Consider the following 23,271-nt stretch of genomic DNA (forward strand, 5'->3'; position numbering starts at 1 on the left):
ACAGAACTCCGTTGGGTTGTATATGGAAACAGGAAAATATTTACCCAGCACGCATCACACCACGACACTGGGAATCGAGTCATCGGCAATTCGATGTTGGTCGCGCAACGGGCAGAAGAACTACTGTGCCATCACACCACTAAGCAACCTGGCAAGTTGTGGTGTGGAGGTGGAAAGGGGGGGGGGGGTGGGGGTGGGGGGGGACGAATTCACAGGTGGGGGGAGGGTTATTTTGGAGGTTCACCCGCGTGACCGACGGCCACTGGCCCAGACATTGCATTCATGAGAGGGGGGGGGGGGAGGAGAGGAGAGTGTAGGGCCAAGTGGGTTACCTGTGGACGACAACCTACTGGCACAGTCCTGGGTCTGTGTGTGTGTGTGTGTGAGAGAGAGAGAGAGAGAGAACATGTAGAGGCTCCTGTCAAGGACCCGTGACTGTTTTATTTTTGTGTGTTTTTTTTTTGTGTGTGTTTTTTAATAGTTTTTGTTGTTGTTTTTTGTGTGTGTTTTTTTTTTTTTTCTCTCTCCCATAGAAGTCTGCACAGGCAAAGAGAACTTGGAAGATCCCCTCTCAGTGTGTGTGTGTAATAGTCCCCTTCATATAGCCCTGAAGGTTTTTCACAACAACAAAAAAGAAAAAAAAAGAAAAAGAGTTGGGTGGTTGTTTTTCTTTTTTCTTTTTTTATGGTCTCCCATACAAGAAAACAAAACAAAAACACACAAAAAACAAACTTGAATGATATGAAAAGGAGAAAGTGGTGTAGGGAGGGGGAAAAAAATGACCGGGGAGGGGAATGGCAGCTGTTGGTTGAGGGGGGGGGGGGGGGGACTAATAGGAACAGGCCGGGGGTGTTGGGGAAGTGTGTGTGTGTGTGTGTGTGGGGGGGGGGGGTGACGTGTGTTGAAGCGGAGGAGCAGATATGCTTTGACAAGTAATAGAAAGACTGCGCACCAACACCCCACCCCCCACCCCCTCCCAAAAAAGGGGGGGTGGGGTGGGGGTGGGGGGGTGTCTATTTTCAGAGTCGTTAAACTTTGAATATGAAATGAGTTTGGTTTTGCCAGGGTTGTCATGACCCACAGGGTTACTTTTTTTTAAATTTTGTTTTATTTTATTTTTTTAGTTTTATTTTTGACTTAAACAAACCCACGCCTTATATTTGTTATTATTCCGTTTTACTTTCCTTTTTCTTTTTTTTTCCCCCCATCGGCTTAGTAATTTATGTCATTTTCAGCCCCCCATACAACATAACCCTTGGAGCCATAACTTTTTCGTCTCATGAATTGCGAGAGAGAGAGAGAGACTCGTTATAATGTGTGTGCGGGTGGGGTTGGTTATTCATTCAGGCGTTTAGTTTTCACTGATCCCCCCCCCCCCTACTCCGAACCCCCCCACGGAGCCTCCCCCCCACCCCACCCCCACACTCCCTCATCCACCTACGTGTGACCCAGACGGTACGGTGACTGTGACCCAGACACGTACTCCAGGTTCCCAACTGTGTGACCATGGCAGGAGCTACTTTTGTATGGCTTGATCATTTTGTAATCTTTTAACACTAAAAAAAAAAAAATGTTTAAGACAGAAAAAAAGAAAAAAAGAAAGAATATGAAAAAAAGTTTACGGTGGATGGGTGCGTGGTGTTGAGGGGTTGGGGGGTGTTGAGAAATGTGGGGGTCGGGTTTGAAAGGCAGCAGGGCGATATGTATTGATGGTGATGGTAAAGGGAGGCCTTTTTAGAAAAGTACTGTATGGACTTTTTGAAAGGCGTAATGTATACGCTTTATGCAGGGCAGGAGTGGTGCATAGAAATAAATGGGATTTAGCGTGGTGGTTAAAAAACAACAACAACAACAGCAAAACACGCAAAAACCAAAAACAACTGCCCTCCCGCCGCCCCCCGAAAAAAAAAAAAAAAAAACACAAAAAAAACCCCACCCAGCTGTTTGATATATGCCATTTGGGATTGAGGGGAAATGGCTTGTATCAAAAGCTGTAAGCAGTCTTGAAAAGAAGAGAAATGCTGATGAAATAGTTGGCATTGATAAGAATAAAAATTTAAAAAAATGTTTTACAGCATTCGGTTGAAGGTTCGGCAAAGCTTTTTTTCGCGAAAGCAAAGCCACTGAAGCGTAATAACAACTACCATAACCATAATGATAATGATTGTTATTGCTATTGTTGGTGTTATTATTATTATTATTATTATTATTACAACTCGATTGATCCAGAGATAAATCAAAGGTGCTTGTCCACACTTGTTGATATGAAGCCAATCGAATGTAAACACAACAATTGTTCATATGAAGCCAATCGAATAGGCCTACATGATGTTTTGTTTATTGTTAGCTACGATTGTATTTCGTTTTTGTTGTTTTTTTGTTGTTGTTTTTTAAATCTATTTATTTGTCGATTCATTTTGTTTTATTTCATTTTGCCCGTTCACTTTTCAACACCTTACCTCCTTCATGGCTATCGATAGCTTTGTCCTCGGCGTATTCGAATTCATTTATTGTGTGTGTGTGTGTGTGTGCGCGCGCGCGCGTGTGTGTGCACAAGTGCGTGCATAGACGTATGAATACCCGCGTATGCATCAGGCGCACGCGTATGTTAACGCAGCTGTTCCTCTGTGTGTGTGTGTGTGTGTGTTTGTGTGAACGAGCATGAACAGTTCCTTTCTGTCTGTGTGTGTGTGTGGGGGGGGGGGGGGGGGGGGGGGGGGGGGGGGGGCAGGTGGGGGGGAGTTGGGGTGATCATTTCAAAATGAGCTAGTCTTGTTGAATGAATAGAGCGAGTAGCTCCTGGCCCTGTGTCGTCGACAAGGCGAGAAACAACAACACTTATTACACACACACACACACACACACACACACACACACACACACACACACACATATATATATATATATATATATATATATATATGGTGTGTGCGTGTGTGTGTGTAGAGAGAGAGAGAGAACTGTGTATGTGTGTGGTTGGTTTGTGTGCGTGTGTGTCAAGGAGCACCTGCCTCATCACGGTTGGTGTGTGTGTGTGTGTGTGTGTTAGCAGGTAGGAAGGAAAGGGGGGGGGGTAGTCAAGGTTATAAAAAAAAAAAAATTAAAAAAAAGTCATGATGAAGGGTGCGGCAGCTGGTGTTGGTAGGTTTTAATGGTTGGGGGGGGGGGGGAGGGGGGGGTCAGTGTTGGTGGGAGACTAGCTCATGACTCACGACCCTCCCTCTCCCTCTTCCCATCACTTATCCCCAAGGTAGACAATCCACTTCAACCCCTCCCTTCCCCCCATCCTCTCCATCTCTCTCTCTCTCTCTCTGTCACTTTCTCTCTCTCTCTCTCTCTCTCTGTGTGTGTCTGTCTCGCTGTCTGTCTCGCTGTCTTAACCTAAAGAGTGTGTTGTTGTTTGCATGACAGCGTTGATTGTGATGGTAATTGAAAAAAAGGGGAGAGTGGTATGGTAGTACCGATGGGATTGGTTGGGTGGGGGGTAGGGCAAAATGTGTTTTTGTTATGTGTTTATGGACTTTAAACTAACAGAAATGTGGGGGGAGGGGGGGGGGGGGGCTGGTTATTGTGTGGATGCTGATTCCAAATGATTTACGATAATTTCAACAACAACAAAACGAAATACACATGGCATGATAAATGCGCTCTCTCTCTCTCTCTCTCTCTCTCTCTCTCTCTCTCTCTCTCTCTCTCTCTCTCTCTCTGTGTGTGTTCGCCATTGGATGTACAATAGTGCTTATGGAGAGAGAGAGAGAATGATAAGTTTTAATTGCATATAGGCCACAGGTATCATTACAATTACACTGGGGTTTTGGTGGGGGATGGGGACGAAGTAGTGGTAACGATATTATCTTCATTGTACACACCAGTGTACATAACAATGATCGTATCATAGCATCCAGTTATATATTACGCAACAAGTAGTCCCCAGGGTTGTTATGTAAGTTGTAACACTTTCACTGCTACCAGTGATCGAAGCTAATACACACTAATCAATCTTTAATGGGTTTTTTGTTTTGCTTTGTTTTGTTTGTTTGTGTTTTTTTTTGTTTTTGTTTTTTGTTTTGTTTTGTTTTTGTGTGTGTTTTTTTGTTTTGTTTTTTGGTTGTTTTGTTTTTGGGTTTGTTTTTTATATTTTTTTATGCTGGATGTTAACTGAATGGAAGATGTATTTTGCTACTGATCGAGACATGTTTGTAAACACTGTTCAAAAAAAGTGTCCATACGAACAATAATGAATGAGCCTAGGAATTTTCTCCCTAATTTAGCACTGATGCAATGGGCACAAACATAGACAAGATGGTATTCGTTTTCATTAACATTTTTTTTTTTTTTTTTTTACAAAGTAGACAAAATCTTTGCCTCGGGATTCTCACAAAACCATGCACACGAGAGAGAGAGAGAGAGAGAGAAGCGAGTAGCGAGTTTCTTTGCGGTGAGTGCCAGATCTTTGCTGCCTGTAGACTGGGGTGGGGGGGGGGGCATAACGATGGTTGTCTTTTTCTGCATTTTCTTCGCCATTATTCTAACCAAACGCCCCACCCCCTCCCCACCCCCACCCCCATGTGTTATATAGTAGAAAATGGGTCATCTTTTTTGTAGAAACTGGGACGCTTTATCCTTGTTGATAATGGGTAATCTTTTTGTAAAAACAAACTGGGACGCCTTTATGAACATTTAAGAAAAGGGAAAACAATGTTGTATAATAATTAATATATATATTAAGAGCAGCCCGAATTTCATTGTATTTTCACAAAGAGAAATCTGTTGTGACAAAAAGAAAAGAAAAAGAAATAGTAGTACAATACAATAATGCAATACAATGGATTAAGAGCAAGATTTGAAATATAATAATGACAGTGGAAACAGCAAAAGTGACCAGGGTGGGAATGGAGGAGGAATAAGAGAGGGTGGGGGGGGGTGAGGAAGGGGGGGAGAGAAGGGTCTCCTTTCTGTGGAGAGAGGTGACTCGAGGGAGGGCGATGGAAGATAAGAACTGGTGGGGTACGTGAGATGGGTGTGGGGTGGGGGGATGGCACTGAGTGTTGGCCAGTGACAGGAACGAAGTTGATGTGATAGGGCATCAGGAAGGGACGTGGCTCTGTGTGTGTGTGTGTGTGTTGTGTGTGTGTGTGTGTGTGAGGGAGGAGGAAGTTGAAAGAGGATCTATCATGGGCTGGATCGATAGATTTTTTTTCAAATATATATATATATATATATATATATGTATTTTTTTTAATGTGAATTGGCTCGTTTCATCAGTTTGTTGTGGAACAAAAATGTTTACAACATAGAAACGCATACGATAACTTTGTTTCTTTCTTCTTTTTTTTCTTTTCTTTTTTTTTTCTTTCTTCTTCGTCTTTTTTCTTTTCTTTTTTTTTCTTTCTTCTTCGTCTTTTTTTTCTTTCTTTTTTTTTTTTTTTTTAAATACGGCTTTGTTGTCCTTCACATGGACAGTTTTGCGAACGAGGAAACGGTGAGGTAAATTGATGTGACAAATTATGTTTCCTGGAACGTTGTTCATCACGACGGCCATTTTTATGTGCCACGAATAAGCTGCATGTATTTCTTCATGTTTAAAAAAAACAAAACAAAACAAACAAAAAAAACAAAACAAAAAAAAAACAAAAAAGACCAAATTCAAAATAAAAAGATTTCGTGCAGGTGAATTAAATCAAACACGACAAAAATGTTCCAGTTCTTTTGAAAAGTATTATATAAAAGAAACACAAAAAATGCCGGGTGGGTGGGTGGGGGGAGGGCGGGGGGTAGAGAGAGAGAAAAAAAAAAGTGGGGGCGGTAGGTGGTGTTTAGCAGGAAAACGTGTCTTTGATATAATTAGGTGTAAATGTTTTACGTGGCCACGTTTACGTGTAGACACTGAGCGAAAGTGCACAGGTGTGCACAACCAGTCACACGTTGTGTGACAAGACGGTTAAGTCTCACCCACACGAGCGTGTGTATGCATGCACGCACACATGCAGACAAACATGCACACACGCTTGCTTGCAAACTAACCCTCCCGCCGCCCCACCCACACACATGTGAGTAGTTTATCATCCCCAGATTACCACACACAAAAATCGTAACAAATACAATAAATTAATAAATCAAAAAACGAAAACTTAAAAAAGCCAAACAAAAAATACATAAAAAGGCCATGCGGGCAAACAGCACTGCAGAATAGATGCAGTATATACAATCTCACGACCTAATTGCCAGAGCAAAACAGCACAGATAGTAAGTACATCATAGACTTATGAAAATAGAATAGTGTCAAGGCTTGCTCGGAGAAAAAAAAAAAAAAAAAAAAGATGGAAAGGGGAATGGACTGGCAAGACAGAAAAATGAGACAATTAACAGTGAAGGAAGAAGAAGAAGAAGAAAAAAAAGAAAGAAAAAAAAGAGGCAGAAATAAAGAGAGCAACAGAAAATAAGAAATTTCAAGCAATTAATACGGAAACACCCCCGGCATCCCACGGGAGACAAAATAGTTTACAGCTCAGACTCGATCCTGGCCGGACAGACAAACAGACACGTGTAAGCGCTAGCTGTCTCCGCTCAACACGAACATTTACACTAATTGCGTTTTCAAATTCTGTACAGATAACAAATCGAAACTTTTTTACTTTTTTTTCAGATCTCGCTCAGATAGTTAACTATTTGCAATTGGAAGCCAGGTGGTAAGCAGTTTTGGAATAAAACCCGTTCATTGAAAATGAATGAATTTCGCGGTTTGGTCGACAGTAAGGTTTTGTTGTTGTTGTTGTTGTTTTTAAGCTGTGGCTGAACGTGTAGGTTGGCCTTTTTAGATTGATGGATGTTCCGACGTCCCGGTGATAGTGAGAAGCCGCTTCCGCTTTTGACTGAAGAACACCAGACGTCAGTTCATGTCATTCACTCAATACAATGTGGATGAATCTTTGGTACTTCCGACATTATGCTCCCAGATCCAAGGCGGGGATCGTGGCGAAGGGGGGATGAATAAAGAAATAAATGTGGATTTTAGTTTTCTGCAGCCATGAAGTGATTTGATGCGATATTGGCTGACGAAATTGCAGTAGGGAAAATGGTGACGCGAAATCAAATTTTTGGTTAGCCAGAATTATTTTTTCTTTGCGTAAGGTTGCGAATGAGTACAGCGGTTCAAGGCATCTGCTGACTGAACCTTTGGGCACAATTTTTTTCCTTTTTTTTTTTTCTCCAGAGGTAAGTCGATATACATATCATGTTATTTAGATCTGGGTGCGGACTATGTCAGTTTGATCAAACAAACATCGACATGGTCCTATCCAGCTTTCGCGCAGAGCGCTCTCGTTGTGGCAAGGATTTGTCTCCAGTCGATCCATTGCAACAGTGTGCGTTCGCTCCCAGATCCAAATCCTAATAGGAATATGTGATTCCTATTTTAGTGTACTAAACTCAGTGACCCGTTTAAACGTGTATTTTGCAATTCACTGACGCATGTAGGAAATTACGTGTAGCGTGTAATTCCCCTTTTCAATCAGTAGTCCTAAAAACGACGCAAGATGAACCGCATCAAAAAATCGACACTTCTTGACTCAAAACGCCATTTTGTTTAATTACCATTGCATGGTTTTCGCAGGGCCAAAAAACAGGAATGAGTAAGCTTAGTTCTGATTGGCACAGACTGGATGGCAGACGATTTTGTGGACCTGGTAATAAGATAGTTGCACATTAGTGTAGCAGCAGAACTCGTATCATAATTAACTACAATAATCCTCAAACTATAGTCGTAAACCAGTGAAAAAGTCAGAACAGTGATGTACGAATGGTGATATCACTTTAAGCCTTGCACGGAAATTGCTGTTAAGATAGGCCCCGGAATTTAGGAATCGGGAATATCAAATTGTCCTAGAGTTTTGTGTAATACTAATAGTGATACTGATGTTCAAACTTTTTCTTGCTTTTTTTCTTATATATATTAAAAATCTTGAGTGGATATTATTGAGGTGACAGTGCAGTTTGTATTTTGTGTTTGGTTGTTGAAGGTTTGGGAGTTTGTGTGTGTGTGCGCGCGTGCGCATGCACACATTTTTTTCTGATTGTATTTTCGTAAGTTATAACACACACACACACACACACACACACACACACTGATAGTTATGTGTCTCATCTGTGATGGTCAGTGATGTACAGAAAGAAAGAGAGTGTGTGGTGGTATTTTTGTTTGTGTGTGTGTGTGTTACTGGAGTTATCATAACCATGCAGTGACAGTAGAAGAGTTCATTGACATTGTGAAACATGGCAGGGTGTTAACACCCCTCTTTGTTTGCGTTTAGGAGAATGATGGTGGTGGTGAAGTGCTTACATTTGGTTTTATTCCCTGATGGGAGCGTGTCGCAGTGGATCATCACGTAGTTTCCTTCTTACAGAGATGTGGGAAAATGCACACCTGTTGTTTATTTATGTTTATTGTCCTTCACACCTTTCTTTTGTTCCCCTCTTCATCGGAAATGGAAAAGAATCTTTTGTTGAATGCATGCTGTGTGTGTGTGTGTGTTGATGTTCTCCATAAATGGCATAATCTTCCCCTTGCAAGTTTGTGTACAATGAGATGTGATACAGCTTAATGCAGTTATTGTCTCCGTAGATTCATAGAAACTTGTGTGAATGTGTTGTAAAACTTTTTTTTTTTTAATGCAATTCTTTTGTATGTTTGTTGGTGTGAGTTTAAGCAAAATTAGTATATGTTCAGAGATTACTGCTTACTGTGGTTATAAGTAGTCTTTTCAAAGGTTTAGATTTAAACCACTTTGTCTTTTGTTGACCAGTGACAGGGGACGTTTGTGGTGATTGTTTTTCTTCTTTATTTTCTTCTTTTTCCTTCTTATTTGTTGTTTTTGTTTTTTGTTTGTGTGTGTGCATTGATGATGCTGATATGTTGTCCTGGCTTGGTTGTTTTGGTTTTGCTGTTTTTGTTTTTTCTTTGTTGATCTACTTAATGGGTGTGACTTTTTTATTCCTTTTTGGTCGTACTCACCTTTATCAGATAATATCAAACATTGTCTGAGTGAACTTAACTGCACAAATTGCTGTCCAAAACACAGCAGAAACAAATCATGATTGCTTTGTCAGTGATCAAAACTGGATAGACAGGATAGACACACACTTCGTATTGTGTGTGTGTGTGTGTTTCAGTTTCACTCCTTTTTTTATTTTTTATTTTATTTTATTTTATTATTTTTAAATTTTTTTTATAGATCTCTCTCTGTCGAATGAAACAGCCGTGACTTCTGTTGCCTGCCTTATACTTGTCTGACCCCATCTTGTCTTGTTCATCTTTTTTTTTACCGCAGTTTCTCAACTTTCTGCCTGTCTTCCCCTCTTCAGGTTCTCAGGGGAATTATTGTCAAGTGTTGTTGCATGAACTGGATTGTTTCAACTTGTAAGCACATTGGTTGTTGTTTTTTTTTGTTTTTTGTTTTTACTCTTCAGTGATGAAAATAAAAGTAAAACAATGAAAAATGAACAAAAACAAGCAAATCTAAACCCTGTAAACCTTCGCCCAGTGAGACCATACGAGTTGATTACCATTTTGCTTGATGTTACCAGATGTCGCTGATTTCATGTTATTGTTGGCAGACAGACATAGTGTGTGTGTGTGCGCGCGTGTACATGTGATGTTCACAATATTGTGTTCACTGAAAGTGATTGCCAGCAGGTAGAGACCAAACAATGCGGCGCAGTGTCAAATAATGAAGGCAGAACAATGGCAGCATCCTGTGGTCACTTGTGTTTAGTGTGTGGCATCCTCAGTGTTACAGGCACAGTAGGAAGGGGGTGGGTGGGGGGTCAGGAAGGGGACACATGAATCTCTGGGACCAGTTGCCCATTGCTTTGGTCCCTTTGTTTAACTGAAGTCATGCATGGCCAGATTTTTTAAAAGGGATCGTGTTGTCAGCTGTCTGCCTGCCTGCCTGCTTGTCTGCTTGTGCATCTGTCTGTCTGTCTGTCCGGTCAGAACCGCCTCCAGATGAATAGGGCTGAATGAGCTGGTGGCAGAACATCATGCTCTGGGGGTTTTTTGTGGGTTTTTTGGGGGTTTGTTTTGTTTTTTTGTTGTTTTTTTTGTGAGTCCCTGTTCACAATAGTTAATAACTTAGATATTTAAGTCTGCCTTCAGTAATAAGTACAGTACAGTTTAAGTATGTCAAGTTATAGTTATAGGGAGTTTGATATGTCCTCAGTTATTGCTTTTGACAGTTAAGTATGTCATCAGTGTTTGCTGTACACATTTAAGTATGTCATCAGTAATTGGTATTGACAGTTGACATGTCATCACAGATTGGCTTAGACAGTTAAAAATGTCCTCAGTGATTTGTATTGATGATTAAGTGTGTCATCAGAGATCAGTACATTGGTAAGTATGCCATCAGTGATTGATACAGACAGTGAAATATGTCAAATGTGATTTATTATAGACAGTTTTAGTGTTTTAGTTCATTCTGTTCAATGATTGTTGTTGACAGGAATGCGTTTCATCAGTGATGATTAAATTTGTTATCAGTGATAAGTCCTCCACAAGAAAGCATTTTGAAGCATCAGAATCAGTCTATCTGTCCGTTAGTTCTTACTCCTTTGTTTCTTCCCCCCACCCTCACCCCCCTCCTTCCCATAATGCAACTCTTCCATCTGCCATGTCTCTCAATGTGCTTTACAGTAACACATTTATGTGTAACAGATCTTCAGGCATTTGTTGTATGCTGCACATAAAGTGATAAACACTTCAAAGAGATGATATACATTATATTGGTGTACTTACTGTAGTGTGATTGTAATAATTTTCTCCTTTTTGTTGTTTTCATAATGGTGTATTACGTTGATTAATGATGATGTGTTGGTGACATTGTGTGAGCAGCTGTGAATGTGGGTTTCATGGTGGCGCCTGATGATAATCCCTTCTGTGTTTTGTTATGGTGTGTTCGTGTTTCGACTGGTTTTATGTTTTGTGAGTGAAGGTTTGTGCGCATACATTTTTTTTTATGAGAAAGTGGATATATGTTCTCTTCTTCTCTGCCTCACTACACACTCTGTCTCTAAACTGACATGTCTCAGTATCTCATGTCTGTCTGTCTGTCCATGATATTTCCTCCACGTTTATTTGAAGAGGAGCCAAATGAAGAAAGAGAACACACCCTCTTTCACTGGTACTCTTGTACCAGACAGGAAAAGAAAAGGGGAGGGGAGCAACAACACATGGAGAACATACATTAAAAGCGCTGACATTTTCACACTCAGTGGTTCCATATGTATGTAAAGGATAGAGTAATCAGCATATTCGCTATGATTATGTTCGTTTGTTGTTTTTTTGGTTTTGTTTTGGTTTGGTTTTTTTGGTGGTGTTGTTGTTTTGGGGTTTGTTTGGTTTTTTTGCCTTAGTTGTTTTCCATGTGAAATACTGGTCCATAACATGCCCATTCTGCGTTAGAAATTGACTTCCAACAGTGTACTTGGAACATGACTTGTGGTGGCTGTAGAACTGCAATGTTTGTTGTTGTTGTTTTTTTTTGGGGGGGAATACTCTTGTAGGTAATTTGATGTATGGTGTTGGGTTTTTTGTTGTTGTTGTTTAAATACTCTCCATGTGGGTTGGTTGACTGGTCTGCTGCTTGTGACTTTGGCAATTTTGCCTTTTCTGATGGAAAGATTGTTCATGTTGTGAGAGGAATGCTGTTGTTTTGTTTCATAGACTGATTGATGGGAAGTTGCTGCTTTGTTATAGGAATGAATTGTGAAATAGAAATTTGGAAGGAAGTGCTGTTGGTGTTGAAAGTGATAGAAGCTTCTGACCAGAAGCCTGCATACCTCTCCCCCTCCCCCTCCCACTCCCACCCCCACCCCACCATCATTTACGCTGCCCATCCCACTCCCACCACCACCTCACTGTAACACCCTCCCCTACCCCTTTTTTTTTTTTTTTTTTTTTAAAGAAGAATGTGGGGTTCTTGCAACTTGAGCAAGTTGTGCAGATTGCATGTACGAAGGAAGTGGCTGTGTCTGTTTAACCTTTGTCGTTTGTGTAATTACAGAGGAGACTGATTCACTGGTTTATCCGTCGTCTGATTAGGTCAGCCTGACAAACCTTGACTTTATTATTATTATATGGTAATGATGATAATGACAATAATGGTAAAACTGTACTACTAATAACGATAATTTGGCATCAAAGGAGGTTTGTCTCACTGGCGCTGTGGTGACATGTAAGACTGTGTGTAGATTAATGTCAGGCATGCACTCTTATGTGTGTGCGTGCGTGCGTGCACACGCACACGCACGTGTATACATACATACACGTGTGTGTGTACTATTTTACATACCCAAGAGAAGCTGATGGTGAAAGCAATGTGTTGTTTGTTACATCAGTATCAGAATATATAGCCTACCAGACCTCAGTTTCAGACACAGGCCTTTCATTTTCACCAGCACATTGTGAAGAAGATATTAAAAGAGGATAATAAAAAAAATTAAATTAAATTAAAAAAAAAAAAGAATAAATAAAACAGACAGACAAAAAAGAACCTCTCTAGACCAGCAAGTTGGCATTGGTTTTTTGTGTGAATGTGACAACAACGATAACATTTGCTGGCTAAGTTGAAAAGAGAATGCGAGGACCAGAGTTGGTCCCACAGATGAGCCTCAGTACCACTTCTGCTAATAATGAATAGCATTTGTACATAACATTTCTCAAAGTAAAGTTCGAAAGTTGTGCACTGGAAGAAGGCAGGTGAGGATGTTGATGAAGGTGACTACTGACGGGTGATGGTGTGTGTGTGTGTGTGTGTGTGTGCGTGCGTGTGTGCAGGTGTTGATGAAGTGACTGCAGACAATTGATGGTGTGTGTCTGTGTGTGTGTGTGTGTGTGTGCAGGTGTTGATGAAGTGATTGCAGACAATTGATGGTGTGTGTATGTGTGTGTAGGTGTTGATGAAAGTGACTACAGACAGGTGATGGTGTTTGTGTAGGTGTTGATGAAGGTGACTACAGACAGGTGATGGTGTATGTGTGTGTGTGTGTGTGCAGGTGTTGATGAAGGTGACTACAGACAGGTGATGGTGTATGTGTGTGTGTGTGTGTGTGCAGGTGTTGATAGTGACCACAGACAGGTCATGGTGTGTGTGTGTGCAGGTGTTGATGAAGGTGTGACTACAGACCGGTGATGGTTTGTCTGTGTGCTGGTGTAGATGAATGTGTGACTACAGACAGGTGATGGTCTGTGTGCGTGCAGGTGTGACTACAGACAGGTGATGATGTGTGTGTATGTGCTGGTGTAGATGAAGGTGTGACTACAGACAGGTGATGGTCTGTGTGTGTGTGTGCTGGTGTTGATGAAGGTGTGACTACAGACAGGTGATGGTCTGTGTGTGTGTGTGTGTGCTGGTGTTGAAGGTGTGGCTACAGACAGACGATGGTCTGTGTGTCTGTGCTGGTGTTGATGAAGGTCTGGCTACAGACAGGTGACGGTCTGTGTGTGTGTGTGTGTGTGTGTGTCCTGGTGTTGAAGGTGTGGCTACAGACAGGTGATGGTCTGTGTGTGTGTGTGTGTGTGTGTGTGTTTGTGTGCTGGTGTTGATGAAGGTGTGACTACAGACATGTGATGGTCTGTGTGTGTGCAGGTGTTGATGAAGGTGTGACTACAGACATGTGATGGTCTGTGTGTGTGCAGGTGTTGATGAAGGTGTGACTACAGACAGGTGATGGTGTGTGTGTGTGTGCAGGTGTCGCGCTCCCTGATGGACTCGATGGACGAGGTGCCCAGCCTGATGCCGCACCTGGAGAATGGAGAGGGCCCTCACCGCCCCCCACTGCTGCCGGAGCACATGCTAATGGACAGTGACGGCCCCTTCCCCGGCCATCGCCACCACCACCCCCCGGGCCCTGTCTTCCACCACGCCAGCCAGCTGCCCCCCTTCTCCTCCATTGTGCCCTTCCGCACCCCGCCCTTCCCCGGGCCCCTCAACATCTTCACCTCCCAGCCCCTGACGCTGTCGCAGCCCACGGACTTCACATCGGCCCCGCTCTTCCAGCCGGCCCCAGCCCTGGCCCTGCCGGCACCGCTGAAGGTGACGGAGATGCCGCCCTCCCCAGGAGTCGGGGACAGCGACGTGGTGTCTACCACCTCCCAGCTGAAGAAGTACGGCTCAGAGTCACACATGGCCACGGCCGTGTCCACCCCTGAGGGCCAGCATGAGCCCATGATGACGCAGGGGGATGGAGGCGATGCCCTCAACAACAGCCACCCCCCGTCCAGCGAGTCGAGCGACACGGGCTCTCAGTCGCCGGGGGAGGAGGGGGTGGAGGTGAACGGCGACGACCTGCCCCCGACGGCCAAGCGGGCCATCGAGCGGCAGAACCTCAACACGCGCATGATGGGAGCGGGTTCGGGGTCGTCACGCAAGCAGCGCCACCCCATGCGGCGCTTCAGCAGCGCCAGCAGCGAGCAGGAAACGCCACAGTCGACATCGTCGTTGGCCACCTCCTCCTTGTCCTCAACGACACGGGAGTCACGGGACATGGAGGACCAGGGCCTGGTGGCCTACCTGATCAACAAGGGCCGAGTATACAAGTGCGAACACTGCCGCATCATCTTTGACGACTGCACCCTCTACCTGCTCCACAACGGCTTCCACTCCCACGACGCTCAACCCTTCCGCTGTGGTATATGCAGGGCCGTCTGCCATGACCGCATCGAGTTCAACTGCCACCTGACCAGCCACATCAAGTAAGTGTCCTCTTTTAGCTTTCAGCAAAAATAAAGGAGAGGTGTGGAGGTTAAGATATGAATTGACATATATGGTATATTTATGTGAGGTATATTTTGAAATAAGTTAAACTGGAGGGATTGGCCTTTTGAAAATGTTGAGCAAAATTCCTTTGGCCAGTTTTAATTATTACTTTTTACTTTTTCTTTTTCTTTCATCAGTGAAGGTATTATGTCACACAGCCATAATTTAACAGATTATCATTCTCCCCTGCTTGGAATATTCTGGCTGTTGTGTCAGTGATCACAGTTAACTAGGCCTCTGAATCCAGGCTGTGGGTATGCACAAGGTCTACAAGGTAAAAATGAGGTTTTTAGTATGGCTTGTTGTTTTGAAGAATTGGATGGCTTGGGGTGTGCCTGCCAAATGGGCATACTTACAATGATTTAGCAATGTTCTTCTGTCATCAGTTTGGCAAAGGTAGTATAAAGTTGCGGAACTGAGATCATATTTAGACATTGAAATTGGAAGTTGAAATGAGCATGTTAGGGATGATGTATTAATCATATACACACGCACATACCTTTACACATTTTAAGTAACTTATCACACACTCTTTCACATTGGACAGCAATGAAAAACGGTGCAGCATTCTGAAATAATCCGAACGTAAAGCGTACGAGTGTTTGGGACTTCAGCAGGTGCAAACAGTGCATGCTGGTCAGCTGTCATCAACATTCTGATGCTCCTAGAGTCAACAAGTCGATAGTTGAAAATGTCCCAATCTCTTACGAGTACAGTCAGTTTCCGTTAACTGTTAATTAAGCATCATAGCAGTACACAGTGAGGTTTGCATTTGGCACAGAAAAAGAAAAGTTTGAAAAAAAGACTGCAGTGACTGCTCCACAGCTTGACCCTTGGTTGGTTCTCCTGCAGGACCACACAGGCTCCTCCCCTCACTCATTCACTGTTCTTCTGTACACTTACTGTTGTTGGAGTCCCACTGGCACAACAGCCCAGTGATCAAAGCCTTGATCATAAAGTGTGATGCTCCTGGGCTTGAACGCTGGTCACAGGGTGGAGATTTTTCCAAACTCCCAGGCCAACAAATGTGCAGACCTGCTAGTGCTAGAACTTGGTTTGTGTATACACTCATGCCGAAGATCAAATACACTCATTAGAGATCCTATAATCCATGTCGACGTTTCATGGGTTGTGGAAACAAGAACTCTACCAGCACGCACACACCCAGAGAAACTGAGCAGGGGTGAAACTAGTCATGCCCACGTATGCATGTGTACGAGTGAACGTGGGAGTGGCGGCTCACAAACACTGAAGAAGAAGAATACTACTGGAGTCCACCAGACTGGTGACCTGCTCTGAGTGCCCCAGGTGAGGGCCGAACCCTCTGACCCACATTGTCACCTAAGGCCTCTAGTCTTGACCTAAGACCTGAAGCCTCAAGTCTTGCAAACCTCTCAGGTACCAATGTTGGCAGTGTTCATAACAATGAGGAGGGAGGTGGCTGAATAGTTTAGATGCTCATCTGCCAGTACAGTGCCCTTGAGGATCTGGGTTGGAGTCCTGATCTCAAGCTTTCTCAGAAGTTTGACTGGAAAATCAAACTGAGCATCTTGTGTTTTGGATGAGATGACAAACTTAGATCCTGTGTGCAGCATGCACTTGGGCCCCAGAAAAAGACCCCCCATGGCAATGAGAGTGTTGTCCTCTGGCAAAATTCTGAAGAAGAAATATGTACACAAATATATATATAGACAGATATGCATGCATGTGCTCAGGGTCCTAAATGTGTTCAGTTATGCTGCTGTCGGGCATCTGCCTGGCAGATGTGGTGGAGCATATATATATATATATATATATATATATATGTATTTGTCCAAAAGCAGTGATGCCTCATTAGAAACTCAGACTAAAGCCTCAGGTCTTGCAAACCCCTCAGGTACCAGTGTCGGCTACATTCAAATCGGCGAACATAAGACACTGGGCTGATGGTTAATGTCAACCAGAAGTAAGGCTGAGTGTTGGCCTCAAAAATAGGAGGGAAAAAAACAGTGCACCCAAAAGTATGGTGGTAAGGTCATGTCAAAAGTGCAGTGTCCTCGGCAGGAGCAAGCATGCTAATTACAGCACACACACAGAGTACAGAACACTTAGTCACGTTTCTGTCATCAGCAGTTATTATTTATGTTCCATTACATCAGCTGTGGCTGCCAATATTTTATTGGTGGGCTACTTACAGTGATTATATGCCACACGAAAGTGGGCAGCGATTAAAAAGTACTTGTTCATTATGGAATAATAAGGTAACAGTGCTTTCTTTGATTAAAAAAATAAAATAGAAGGTAATTGTTCATTACAGCAAAGGCAAGGTTAACAAGAAGCAAAGCGTAATTTGTGTGTGTGTGTGTGTGTGAGGCTAGCAATGAGCATATGGGAAAAAGATCATCCCCCACCCCAATACCCCAAGTCTGTGCGTGTGACTGTATCGAGGGGACGTCAAACCATTCACTTATGACATAGTAGCTAAAAACTGAGGGTTGTTCCCCTCAGCGACCTAGAGTCTGTGCATGTGAATTAAGGGTCTTTCACTAATGTGTAGTAACTTACTCTAAAACTACTAAAACTAAGTAAATATAACAGTGTTATTTATTTTGAAAGAACACAAAATACAGTCAGATACATTGACCAGACTGAACTGAAACGCTATTGATTTCAACTTCTGAACCAATTATAAAAGGAAAGTAGATGTTGTTTTTTTAATTTTACAGCAGTTCTCCCAGTGTTGACATTTGTTTGAAGCATTGATTAATACATGTTAAGCTAGAGGGAAAAGTAGGCGCATTGATGGGAATGGGGGATGGTGATGAGATTGTTAGGGCAGTGACGGAACCAAACTGACTGTTGGTTAATGAAGTGGAACACTGAAAAGTGCTTTTTTCAGTTTTTTGCCCCCTTTTTTTTCTTTTTTCTTTTTTTTTAACGCATACACAAGAAAAAAAAAGAAGAAATTTATGCAGACAACTGATGGGTTTCCAAAGCAATTCATATTTCAAGAGCAACATTACATTTACAGTGTTGGCAGCAGAACATGGTCACACATACAAGGTAGAATCAAGCGCAGAATAATGATTCTTTCCTTTGGGTAACTCAGTACATGTAATGCAGTAAAGAGAAAATTCATGAGTCATGTCCAACAGGCCTTTGGTATGGATACCATACTCTGGAATTCAAATTGTTTTGAATCCATTATATTTTATTGCTTGTTTTTTTGTATTATATTTTTGATTTAATTGTTCAGGTGTTTCTAAAAATTCACCATGTTTGATTGTGTTGTACATGCAATGATAAATGATTTATTAACAAAATATTTTGTAAGAATTGTTGTGCTGTTGATCAGCACTTTGAGCAGTCACCAGAATGAAGTCTCCTCTCCATGTGTGGGCATTATTCATAGCCGGTCAGAAAAGAGGGGGGTAGGGGCTGGGGGGGACAGGCTTTGGTCGGCAGGACATAGGTCTGAAATGTGTTATGAATGTCTCTGGGACAGGAGGTAGGTTTGGGATGTGGGTGGGAGGTAAGACATCAGTTTTGTGTGTTTGCTACAGCTTAAGTTCTGGTGTAACTTTATATATGCTTCGGGTGTGCAGAGATCAGGTTGGGTTCAATAGACAATAGGTCATATGACCGGAAGAACATAAAATCAATAGGTCATTTTGAAAATCAATAGGTCAAATATCACCCGTCCCGGGCTTTTTCAAACTTTAATAATGCACAAATGAAAGGAAAATGTAATACATTGGCCATTCTGGTCATTCATTGAAGGCAGCGATAAAGATTCGTTTCGGATTTCGTTTCGTCACGGATCCGTATTTTAATAAACCAGTTTATAGTCATTTCCTGTAGAAGCAGACGACAAAGCGATCGCGATCGTTAAAGAGAGAGAGAGAGAGATGGTTACTTTGGTTGACCAACTGGTCATAAAAACAATAAGTCATGTGACCTGGCAACTTGAAAAACAATAGGTCATTTCAAAATTAAATGCGTCAATGACAGATGTCGAACCTGATCCCTGGGTGTGGTTTTGTGTGTGTTGTTTGTGTGTCTTGGGGAAAAGAAAGCTAAATAATTTTTTTTGTTTTTTCAGTTGATAACAAATAAAATAGTTTTATGCAATGGCCATGTCGCACGCATAACATCAGAGCAATGTTTTCCATGATGAACAAGCGTGAAAAAGCAGTACAGAGCATTACTATTTGCCTTGAGTTGATCTTCACATCACTGTTTTCTGACAACACACCATGTCCTGTTTCCTGGCAGTGTTTCCAGCTTTACAGCTTACTGTAAATTCTGAAAACCCGTTTACACTGTCCCTCCAGTGACTGTGCCTTGTGGTGATTTCACATAGGGAAATCTGTTGAGATAAAAAGTTACACACTGCAGTAAATACAATGCAATACAATACAATACAATGTGCATGGTCGGGTTCATGTTTCCCTTGGTCAGCCATTGAACATGGCTGTTCAGTTCTTGTGCACATGGACTTCAATATGGGAGGGAAAAGTGCAGTTCGCAAGGGGGATTCTCAAACGTAGATCAGACAAAACTCCCTGTCTGCATTGATCGGTTTGTACCTGAGCCCAGAAAGCAGCAAAGAGAGATTCCGTTAAAACCCACATTAAGTCTGCAGGGTTGACATCAGTCCATGTTGGATTCTTTGAAGCCACTAGGATCAAGTGGCACTTTAGTGCCAGCATCGTGTGGAGTTGAAACAAGTTTTTTTTTTGTTGTTTTTTTTTTGTTTTTTTTAAAGAGTGGCTGTTGCAAACTCTTGAAGACAAAAGTTCTGGCAAAAGCTAGAATTTGGCGTTGTGTGTGTTACATGGCCTTTAACTTGTTTAAGAGAATGCAAGGCATTTTCTCATTGGTGGTGTGATTGGTTGTTGTGATCGGATGGTGTGTCTTGGGTTGTCGCAGGGCATGGCTGTGTGATACATTGAGAAGGGGTGGGGGGGTGCGGGGGTGCAGGTTTACTTGTAATGCAGTGCCAGTTTGGTGTGCTTTATCTCTCAATTCAGAAGTATGGCTTTGGGGTGTCAAGAGGGGGTTGTTGGGGGGTTTGGAAGATTCGAGCCTTGACAGCCTTGTGGTGTACTGTATGTCTCAGCATCCCTGCTCAGAACGGTGCTATATCGGACGGAGGCGCTTAGGCCAGTGGCGACCCCACCTTCTCCCCATCGCAGCACCTACAGAAGAGGTCAGGACAGAAGCCGGCGTAGGGGCAGAAGGAGGGCCAGCGGTGCCTGATTTTTTGGGTGGGTGTTGTCAGGGATTTGCTGACTGGGTTGTTTGGCCTTTTACAGACTGTATGCTGTGCACTGCCCCGGGGGAGACTGAGAGGTGGAGAGAGAGAGAGGGAGACACAGAGAGAGGGAGGAGACGGCGGTGGTGCTGGTCTTCCTCCGCTCTTCTTCCCCACCCACCCACCTGCCCCCCCCCTTCAAGACCCACGTGCAGTGATGAGGAGACAGCAGATGTGGGTAACCCTGGTTTCACCTGTTTCTTTTTGGTTTTTTGGTTTATTTTTGTTGACTAGTGTAGCGCTACACTGTTGTGGCCAAGAGACCTGTGGCAGTCTTCCCCCACCCCCTGGTGCGTAGACATGTGTTGTGCACATCCGCGCCTCATGACTTATCTTGTGTACCGCACAGCGGTTAGTGGGTACAGGGGTGGGGGATGGAACTACTGTGGCTTCTTGGAGCCCCCGTGTGACCTTGGATGGACGAGAGAGTGAACTTTGCAGAGGTGTTGAGCTCAACCTGCCCCTATTGGTGAATAGGTGGCAGCCATCGTTGATGTATCGCCATGGCGCAGGAGGTGTGTGCTAGTCTTGGTGGCGGTGTGAGTGAGTGATGGGGGAAACATGGCACAGAGAGAGAGAGAGAGGGGGACACAGGCAGCCAAGCAGTGTTGAAGTGGGGGAAAGAGTGGGGGAGTCACTGTCTCACAAAACCTTTGTTGAAAAAAAAAAAAAAAAGGCTTTACCACTGCCAGACTGTGTCGTAACTCAAAACAGGCAATGGAGAGCCCAATGTTTTTGGATCATGTTTTCTTCGTTGTTGTTTTTTTTTTCTTTCTATTTTCAGGTGTGTAGATGATGATGATAATGATGATGATGATAGAGGTGGGTAGTAATGGTTCTGGATCACGTGGATGTGCAGGCCACCACACCACACACCCCCCCTCCCCCTCTCCACCCCTGTGTAGTGGATGTGGGTTTGTCATGACATGTTGCTGTTTTTGTTGTTTTGATTATTATTATTATTATTACGTGTCATAGTTGAGTTTCTTGTTTTGTTCATGAATCTGTTTTGGTTATCACACAGTGACTGTATTTTGGGTTTTCTTTGTTTTGTTGCCGGCATGGTTTTGTTTTTGTTAATGATATCATGTCTTGTTTTGTTTATGGTTAAGGAAAAAACAAATGTATTGTGCACCCTGTTGAAACAGGTGGTTTTGTTTTGTTTTTTAAGTGGAATGGGATTAGACATAGTGCTTGATGAAAGTTTGTAGATGTTTGTTATTGTTAAGCAGTGGGGGTGTGGGGGTTTGGAGACACACACATATTTATATATGTATGATATGAAGTGTTGGGTCCAGTGACTTTAGTGATACATGGACTGGGTTGTGTTGAGAAAACAAACCATTTTGGGTCCAGTTGTTCATGGACCAATAAGTGTGCAACTCGGTGCATTTTGTGTAGCTTGTTTCTTCAGATTACTTTACACAGACACACACACACACACATAGCACGCATGCCCACGCTTGTAATCACGCGTACACGCACACATTGTAAAGAGGTGATAGTACAGAGAAGCTAGAAACAAGTAAAGACTGCATGTTGCATGTGTTCATGGGCACTCGACCAAGGTTTTCGAGTCAGAAAACTGTGCTCGCACATGGTAATATCTGCAGCTGACGAGCGACCTTTGACAAGATTGAAAAGCGATGTTTGGCTTTGCCCAGTGTCTCGACTGGTGCTGAAGCGACAGTTTCGAAACCGACAGAGGTGTGGGTGAGAGGGGAGGACCAGAGATTATGACTTTAACCAACAGACGCCACCAACAGGTGGGGAGGTGACTGGAAAGTCCAAAGGTCACAGGTGAGGGTCATAAACGTTAGAGGTTGGACTGGGTGGTGGATTTTGAGTGGGGGTGGGGGGTCACTTGGTTTAGGATAACAAATTACCAGCGCGAATTTGATGACGCATGGCAGGAGCAAACTTAGGTCCAGAGCATAACTGTTCTGTCTGTAGCATTTGAGAACAGTGCATGTTGATGCTGATATCAGTATTCACATTCTTGCATGGACAGATTGATTCACTGATAAGATATATGTGTTTCTCTGATTGGCGATGAGGGTAGAGAGAGAAGTAGATCTTGTTTTGTTTTGGGGTTTTTTTTGCAGTTTGGTGCTGTGTTGCTGGGTTTGATTCAATAGAGAAGTCTTTATATTTTCTAGCAAAAAGAAATTAATGTGTGTGTAAATATCTGCAGAGGAGGGTGTGTAACTGCGCAAGCACATGCATGCATATGTGCACGCACACATATACACACACACACACTTAATACATACATACATAGACACAGTTGTGAACAGAATGAACTGAGATAATGTCTATACCTGTATGGTAGGGTTGTGAGTTACATTTTGCATTGTAGAATAATGTTCAGGGGATTCTGGATTTTTGGTTGTTATTTCATTCATTATTACAGTTATTGTTATATTGCATAGCCATGATATTGATTGGTAGACTTTTTTTGTGTTGTTTATGCTTGTTTCTTGATGTTTCATTTTTCAATTTTTGGATACATGTAGCTGTTCATACACAATACATTGATTTAAGGAATACATTATTTTGAGAGCAGTTTCCTTTTCATTTTTTTCTTTTCGGGACATTGCATATTATGTGATTGCATTGTTCTGTTGAATTGTTGTATTACCGAGAAGTGTGAAATGTATGACAAAAAACAAAAAAATCAGTATTTTACCATTTTCTCCAGACGGGAGCACAAAACGCGCATTTGACTGTGATTGCTGTGATCTGAAAAAGAGCGGTCATGAGTTGTCTGCAGAAAACATTTTGCAGAGTGTTGTGCCATATGATATATATATATGATATATGTCTACACAGTCGGGAGATGAATAATAATAATGTTTGGCTTTTTCTTTTCTTTTTTTTTTCTCTCTTTTTTCTCCATGCATGTGTGAAGTATTAAAAGTACAACCCAAGATTTTGATCTGCCTATGTTGAACATGGAAGAGACAGTAACAAAAAACTTTTCTCTGCTTTTTTTTTTTTTTTTTTTTTTTTTTTTTTTTTGAGGGGTTTGGGGGGGTGGTCATCTTCCCCTTCCCTTCCTCCAAGCCACACTACCCCTGGCCCTCCTTGACCCCCATCCCCCACGCTTCCCATCATACCCCCATCCCCTTCCCTGTTCCCCCCTCACCTCCTCCTCTCTCA

Source organism: Babylonia areolata, chromosome 35 (genome assembly GCF_041734735.1).
Source record: "Babylonia areolata isolate BAREFJ2019XMU chromosome 35, ASM4173473v1, whole genome shotgun sequence".
NCBI lineage: Eukaryota > Metazoa > Mollusca > Gastropoda > Neogastropoda > Buccinidae > Babylonia > Babylonia areolata.